Source organism: Patiria miniata, unplaced genomic scaffold, assembly GCF_015706575.1.
Source record: "Patiria miniata isolate m_02_andy unplaced genomic scaffold, ASM1570657v1 HiC_scaffold_7, whole genome shotgun sequence".
NCBI classification, from domain to species: domain Eukaryota; kingdom Metazoa; phylum Echinodermata; class Asteroidea; order Valvatida; family Asterinidae; genus Patiria; species Patiria miniata.
Genome location: NW_024037074.1, coordinates 1,038,122 through 1,046,172, shown reverse-complemented (window position 1 = coordinate 1,046,172; position 8,051 = coordinate 1,038,122). Strand labels below are relative to the sequence as shown.

General features: G+C 40.0%; 1 long non-coding RNA gene across 4 annotated transcripts; it reads left to right on the top strand.

Moving 5' to 3' along the window:
* Nucleotides 1–3,935: 3,935 nt before the first annotated feature.
* LOC119745837 lies at nt 3,936–7,366 on the top strand. 4 transcript variants are annotated; one of them, XR_005273662.1, is made up of 4 exons: nt 3,936–4,221; nt 5,520–5,570; nt 6,014–6,193; nt 7,275–7,366. It is a non-coding gene; the product is annotated as an uncharacterized LOC119745837 (long non-coding RNA). The 4 variants fall into 4 exon arrangements; XR_005273660.1 differs by having other exon boundaries at nt 5,520–5,680; XR_005273659.1 differs by lacking the exon at nt 5,520–5,570.
* The last annotated feature ends 685 nt before the right edge of the window (nt 7,367–8,051 follow it).

Here is an 8,051-nt window from a genome sequence, read left to right as displayed (position 1 = left end):
CAAGGATACGACTTCAACGATGTCTACAAACCTGGTCCTACGATGGTGATCGCAGATGCACCCGACAGATTGCCCAACTCTCCAAGCTCGACAACGTAACATGTGATGAATCTGTAACTTAGATACACTGAGATGGTCATCCGACTGTAACTTATGTTATGTTTTTTGTCTGCCTATCTTTGGAATAAGTTTAAACATTTAAGATACCAATAATCAATTACAAAAAACTCTCTTGGCATAGAATTTGAACCATTCTCTCTGACTTAAGAACAAAAACTCACATTGCCACTTATGGTTCGCATGTTAAAACAAGGTGCCAAAATGATCACCCCAAATCCATGATTTTAGCACCTTTTTTTTTACCAAAAAAGGCTTTTTTGGCCCAAAACAACATCCGGTACTACATTACATCCCACTGACATACCACTCTAATGAAAGATCTTGTTGTTCCCTTTAATTTGATACCACATTTGTTGTTGTGATGTTTGTAGTTCTGAAGATATTATCAATTTTGTTTATGTAATAGTTAGCTGATGACGTCATAATGAAGTCATACATGTACATGTCCTTCCCATCATCCAATTTTTTGCGTCCATCTTTTTTTCGAAAATGTATACCATGGAGATACTTTGTTGAAAAAATGGTGCTTTTGTCCACCGTGTCACGATCCTTGGCATTATTATGCCCCGCCGGCGAAGCCGAAGGGGCATACTGTTTCCACCTTGTCCGTCCGTCCGTGTGTGTGTGTGTGCGGGGGGGGGGGGGGGGGGGGGGGGGGGGGTGACTACAAATTTGTATCCTTGTGGAGACACACACACAATAGGGAACAAAACATTGTAAAGGTCTCCACAGGGCAATTTCTATAGATGAATAGGTCTCCACAAGGTTTTCACGAAATAGATATATGGGTTTTACTCAAAAAATAGGAATTTCCAAGGTGGGTTGATTTGTCGCAAATGGAAGAGTTTTAGAAAAGGGATATTAAGTCCAAATTTCAGCCAAGGAAGCTAATTCTGGTTAAAATAAGAGCATTTTGAAACTTCACTTTCAAAATTGAACACTTTACTACACGAGAACAAAGGAACGTCTCCTATACAAATTTGCGAGTGTGTGTGTGTGTGTGTGCATGTGCATACAAATGGTTCCACATCGGAATCTGGATTGTCCATGTATGTCTTGAACCTTGATACAATGTAGCTTGCTAGTATAACTTACATGTGTAAGTTTGGACCCCATAAGACAGGCCAAGGTCATTAGGATTAAAACAATAGGATTTTATTTCATTTGATTTTTTTAAATAGTTTTTTCTTAATTTTTTTTTTTTACGAAACCAGTGTATGTACATGTGGCTTGCTAGTATAACTTATAAGTTTGGACCCCACAAGACAAAGGCCAAGGTCATTAGAATTGAAACAAAAGGATTTTATTTTGTTTTATTATTTTCATTTCCCCCCCACCAAACCAATATACATGTGCAAATGTAATCACTCACTCAAGTATTAGGGGCCTGTACACTGTCTATGCATGTACATGTTTTGTGTATAATCAATGTGGCTTCTTCACCTTTTTTCTTGGACAGCCATATTTTTAATTGAAACAACAGAAAACAAACACATGACATGTACATGTATCCAAAACTTGAGACTTGCATCGTAGTACATGTATATGTATCCAAAACTTGAGACTTGCATCGTAGTACATGTACATGTTTATGCAGCTCTGTAGGTTGTTTTTAGGATTTTGAGTCACTTTAGGATCCCATAGGCCAACTGTTCGCATTATTAAAACCCAAAGAAATAATGTCGTGATGATAACTCAAGCTTATTCAAATAAGTATATATTCTTTTGATTATTTAAGAATTCTTATTTTCATGTAGGCCTTGTAAATGCTCAAAGGATTACGCTAAAAGGATTTGCCTTTGAGAAAGGTCTTGCTTTAGACTGAAAATATTCTGTCGCTAAAAACAAAAATTCATTATGGGATCATAGCCTAAAGAAAACAATAACGATGTTGAACGTTCCATGTGACCCAGTTAATGTTAATAATAGAGTGGTGCTATGTGATGGAAATAGGCATGGTTGCGGGGCATTTGTGTTTTTTAACACTACTTTTCTTGTTGTCACTAAGGTACATGTCACTGGTGACGTCACAGGATCTGAAACTTTTGAAGAAGGAGAGACATCTCAAAGATTCCAAGGTGGGGTGTAGAGGGTAAGGGCATTTTCGACTGTTTGCCAGTAATTCATTTACACCACTATTTGTCCAAGCAAAGACTCTAATTCAAACAACATCGTGTAATGATGACGTCATGATGACGTCATCAGGTGTTTATTTATAGGCAATTAAATTGTGACACTTTTAATATTTAAAAATGCATAAGAAGTCAACCGTACGCGTCCGCAGCATTCTGTTGCCGGCAAGTGGTAGAGTAGGTTGAGGTCTTTATTTCATTCAGTGTGCGTGCAATCACGTGACCCTTGCTTCCGGTCGAAAAAGGCCAAAACCGGAAGTGGCTTATTTTTTAAAAGCGGTAATAGGTATGAACTTGCTTTTAACGGTGTTAGTCACTTGGCTGATAGTATTCTGCAAATCATCTACCGATGACGTCATGCAATCTTCGAGCGCCCTCTAGCGACAGGTTGAAAAAAAATTTAAATGTATTTTGAATAGATGTCTGAGGTGAAGTTTGTCAGAATCACCTTAATATTGGTGTATATGATGACCTTGACCCACTTAAGACGTGTGCGTAGTTTTAGGCGAATGACGTCATCAGACCGGAAGTTATAATAAAAAGACTCTTTTTCATTTGAAAATTCCTGAAAAATCAACCATGGCAGTTATATTAGTTTTTACTTCAATTGTCGATTCAAGGGTAGGTCTAAAATATTTCAAAGCTTCGAGGCAATAAGCGAACTCGGACATGCCCTGCGTACGCTTAAAAGTTCAGGTTGACAATACATCTGCTTTAAAATATGCACAGGACGTCCACAATGTATATGTACATGCACGAACGTTGTACATACGCACATACATCGTATGTCAGTCAGCCCGCAGAGCACGTGTTGCTGAGGTCAAATCCTGTCCACAGTGACCGTTTTAGCCGATTCCGCCTAACTTTGACAGATTTTATGTTCATGCATGCGCATAGTCAGGGACTTATAATTGATAAAAAAATCATTCTGCAGAAAAGCCCTATGTTACGTATTTAAAGGTGCAGTTTTTCTGCAGTGGGATTTTCCACAAGTCTTTTCCTATACAACACTGATATCTTACTGAGTTGTTCTGAACTTCGGCCAAGAATTACTATGAGAAGGACAGAGAAATCATATTTTTTCGCGCTGTCATTTGATTCAAAATATTCCCAAGAGTCAGAATATCAAGTACTATTTTCTGAAAATGTTTCAGTTCAAAAGCAAATCACATATTTAAAGGTGCAGTTTTTCTGCAGTGGGATTTTTGAGCCCATTGACTTTGAATTTCATCTAAAAATATGCGGACTTTGGATAACTGTGCGCTGAATTACCCCAAGCTAGACTTGCCCTAAATTAAATAGCTGGGAAAAGTGTCACGATATAAATAACACTATTTTCTACTCACAATATTAGTTGTGGAGACAGCAAATGGCAAGTGAAGTGCGCCGCACCTGCGGCGTACACGTAACCAAGCTCCTTAGCAACTTTAAGATACGCGCTATAAATTTGGCTTCAGTAAGCGCCCAACTATGCGGTTTGTGCATGCAGTGTAATGCCAATGCGCCCAATTCCGCACCGCACACTAAAAGAGCCCAACGCGCAACAGCGCTTTCACTGGTACCCTGTACTGCCAAGCACTCATGCTTGCGCACTATGTACATTTTATGTGCGCAGCTAAAATTTTTTAAAAAGGGTTACATTAATAGTCACTAGAGTCATGTTTCTCCAATGTCCTAGGGTATAGCCAGTAGTGTCACTGAATGACTTGCCACCGAAGGACCACTCGCCCCTGCAGGCCTCCCAGGAAGATTGCGTGCATGAGTGACGTGGAGGACTTCAGCGGGAGCTTATGGAACACAGCCTCAGCTGTGCACAGGCCCGTCACCAAGGGGGGGGGGGGGGGCTGGTGGGGCCGGCCCCCCTCGGCGAGCAATTGGCCCCCCAACGGTGGCCCCCCTTGTTGGTACTATTTGGCCCCTCCTGATGCTCGGGGCTTGCGACGGGCCTGGCTGTGCACAAAACATACAGGTTAGTAATCATCTCATTGGAGAGGGCATCCCCTGCCCAAATTTCTGGGTCAAAATTTTATATTTCACAAGTTCCTCATTCAAATGCCACCTACATAAACATGCACCGAAGCAACAAACCTCAACCAGTTAACTTCAAATGGTTGTTGACATGTACTACTACATGTTGACATGTACTACTACAGATAATGAATGTTAGTAAGTGCAATGGTAAGATTAATTTCATGAGGTGAAATGAAATGTTCCATTCCACGAGGCGAAAATTTTACCTCCGAATGAAATTATTCTTTCCATTGCACGAATGTGAAACATTCATTATTTGTTTTATATAACACCTGAATAAATCCTCTTCATCTGATTGGTTGACTTTTAATAGCCAATTTATTCAAGTTAACAACTGTTTAAAAGTTCGACAAGTTCAGAGCTGTCCCATTTAACTGATGTAAAAGGTTGAGAACTATCATATTCATTTTATCTCGATTTAAAACTATTCCACAAGTTTAGAAGTGTTATTACCAATTCATGCAAGGCAAGTTAAAAGCTGTTCCACAAGTGCAAAACTTGAACAGTGCAACAAGTTCAGAACTTTTACATCCAATTTATGTAAGTTAAAAGCTGTTCCGCAGTGCCACCATTCGCAGCAGTCAAACCGTGCAATGGAAGTTCTATTCACCATGCAATAGAACCTTCATTGCACTGTGTGCTGCGTGCCGCGTGTGCGCCGTGCGTTGAGACAAATAATTCAATGACATGTGATCAATGATCCACCAATCAGATGACAGGGATTTATTCAGGTGTTTTATAAAGAGAGACAATTAATGGAGGTGGCAGTGACTAATTAATTACTTGTGTAAATAATTGTAATTTATTAGATACTATTATGAATATTATTATTTGCATTTGCAACTGTATACCTTTTACCGACATGAAATAAATGTTGAACAATGAGATTTATAGTTAACAAGGGGTAAATTAAGCTTCAAAATCAAACAAGCCCAATGATATGTCCCACAGTGACCAAAGAATGGCCCAGCAGGGGTTGGTCACAATAGTAAAGTTCCCCATTCCTCAATGCCCCATGCGCACGTAAAAAAAACAAGGTAACACTCATCGCTAAGAGAAGGAGTTTGCCCGGTGTTTTTGGCAGTGGCTGCTTAATGCGTTGCAGCAGCTTGTGAACTTTTTTTTCTTGAAGAGGTAGAAGAAGACAAAATCGACCGCGAGAAAAGGCAACACACGCGAACCGCAGATAAATTGTTTTTATATATCTTGTATGATTTCCTGTAAAATATTGTGCAGGGATGCTGAGCAAGAGCTTGCGACCAATATCCGCCGTCTGCAAATTGAACAGTGAGCTTCTTAAAACTAACCAAAAGATGGAGAGGCAGCTTGGCGACACCAGAGCCAACCTGGCTGCCTCCAGGCAAGAGTGCAGCGGCCTGAAGCAATCCATTGCACAGGTGACCGCGGCACAGGCTGGCATCACGGCCGAACTATCCCCCGCTAAAACCATGAAAAATGATAAATCGAGAATATTTTGAGAAAAACAGGAATTTTTTGGGAAAATATGTTTTGCCCCCCTCTAGAAAGAAATCCTGGCTATGCCCATATTTCCAGCTCTTGTACAAAACTTTACCCGAAACCGTTTATTTAGCTTCACTGTGCATGTCTGTCATTATGCGAGGAGCCAGGCGCGAGTAAGCTGGGGGAAGTTATCGAACGCACTCCTCATAAAATTATTCTTACCAAAAAAGGATAATTTACATCTTGTAAAATTTTTAAATCCTGCCCAGGTTCCAATCTGAAGTCCATCCAGATGATCCTTAATAAGACAGCAGACGGTACAGGCATAGACTCCAACACCCTGGCCTTACAGATGAAGGGCCATCCTGAGCTGAGGGACAAGCTTCATGTCGTCACCTCTTGAGGGCCTTTGCCTGTCTACCCTGGGGTGGTCAACTCAGAATTACCTGGTAGGTACAGTGGACTCTCTGCCCAAAAACTCTTCCTTTTAAGGAAAAAGGTTAGATGGAACTCTTGAACGCATTGTCGCCCAACACCTTGTGCTGATGTTAAGATATTGGATGATCGTAGTGCAGTGTTTATACAGCACTCTTATACCACACTCTTGGATTGCTCACACTTATTACCCCTGTTCATCAGGCCATGAGAACACTTTCCTGCTGAAGCTCGAGATCAGCAGTATATGGTCTGCACCCCCCATATATACTCAATGGAGAGAGGTAATTGTAGTAATGTATCTTGCCCAAGAACAACAGCGACGTGTCCCCTGTCAAGGTTGACCCAACATGACATCATGCATGAGTCAAACATGGGAACCTTTTGACCACAGGATTCCCCCCGATTTTTAAACACTGTATACTCAGTGTGTTACCTCCTGAGTAAAAGTTGGAAAAAAACCTCCATCTTATGCAAAATTCCATCTTATGTATGCGATACTCGCTGCTATGTACATCATATCCCCTTAGATCGGTGGATGAGTGGTAAGACATCTGCACTAGAAAGCAGGAGGTCGTGGGTTCGAGTCCCACCCGAGTAATTTTTTCCAACTTTCACTCAGGAGGTAACACACTGACCATTTATACTGTCCGTTTATACGTACAGTTAATACGTCGGTGAAGGGCAAAACCTAATTGATTTACATCACCCCGACGCAAAATTCCATCTTATGAATACTGCATCAAATAAGTCATACATCTTTTGCATAAAAACATTTGTTGTGTGGGAGAGGGAAGTACCTCAGACAGTCAGACCACCATTTAAACAGAAGATCTGACCTGACACGTGTACATGAGGACATACAAGGGCCTCATGATTCTGACATTTAGTATGCCTGTACAAATTTTAATAATGTTGAACCCTGCGTCATAGGTCAATCTAACAATCTACGCACTAACCAGCTGACAATCTACGCCCTTGCCAGTATCAGACTTTAAACGGCCAGCAAGAACCTGCCGTTTTGAGTCTGTGTTTAGATTAACCACCATTTTGCTCGTCTCAGTTTGAATATTCTTTGGGGTCTTTTTTCCTCAGAGGATCTCAAGACATCTATCACCAGGCATCTTCTCAACATGCATCTCGACCCCAAATGGCAAGCTCAACTGAACCAATACATGGTGTCCAAATTTGTGCCGGTTACGCTGGATCAGAACAAAGGTTTGTTAAAATAAACAAACAAATGTCCCGATAAACCAAAAAGGGAAACCGACGATTATTTCATTATAAAATATATTGCATTATTACAATATAACAATTGTAACAAAATAAGGAGACAATGCTATATTTTAAAAAATAATAATAAATCGTTGTTGAAATCAGTACTCATAAATTGTAACTTGTCATGATGCAATTTTGTGCTCTAAATTAATAATGAAAGATACATATTTTATAATGTAAACATGTTTTTATTTTTTTTTATTTTACTGAAACCAAAGAGACTATTTGTCAATGTTCAAGTTATTGTCACATCTTGCTGTGTGCAATGAGTTCGTTAGCAGGGCTCAAGTTTTGTGTGAAAACAGTACCTGAAAGTATTATTTACTGGACCAATGTACATTGGCAGTTAAAATTGAAACACTGTTACTTAGAGCCATGTGAATCATTTGCAGTTACCGGGAGAAGCATTGATTTAATGACAAAACTCTGCTCAAAGTCAAGATAGGAGTGGTACCAAATACCCTTTGAAAATATTCCAGCTGAAATTGTTTCGTTTGGATGAAAACTGAGGTGGTGTTGAAAGAGGGTGTCCACGGAACATTTTAACATTAATGCATTAGCAATGGAATCGAGTTACAAGACACCCCAAAAAAG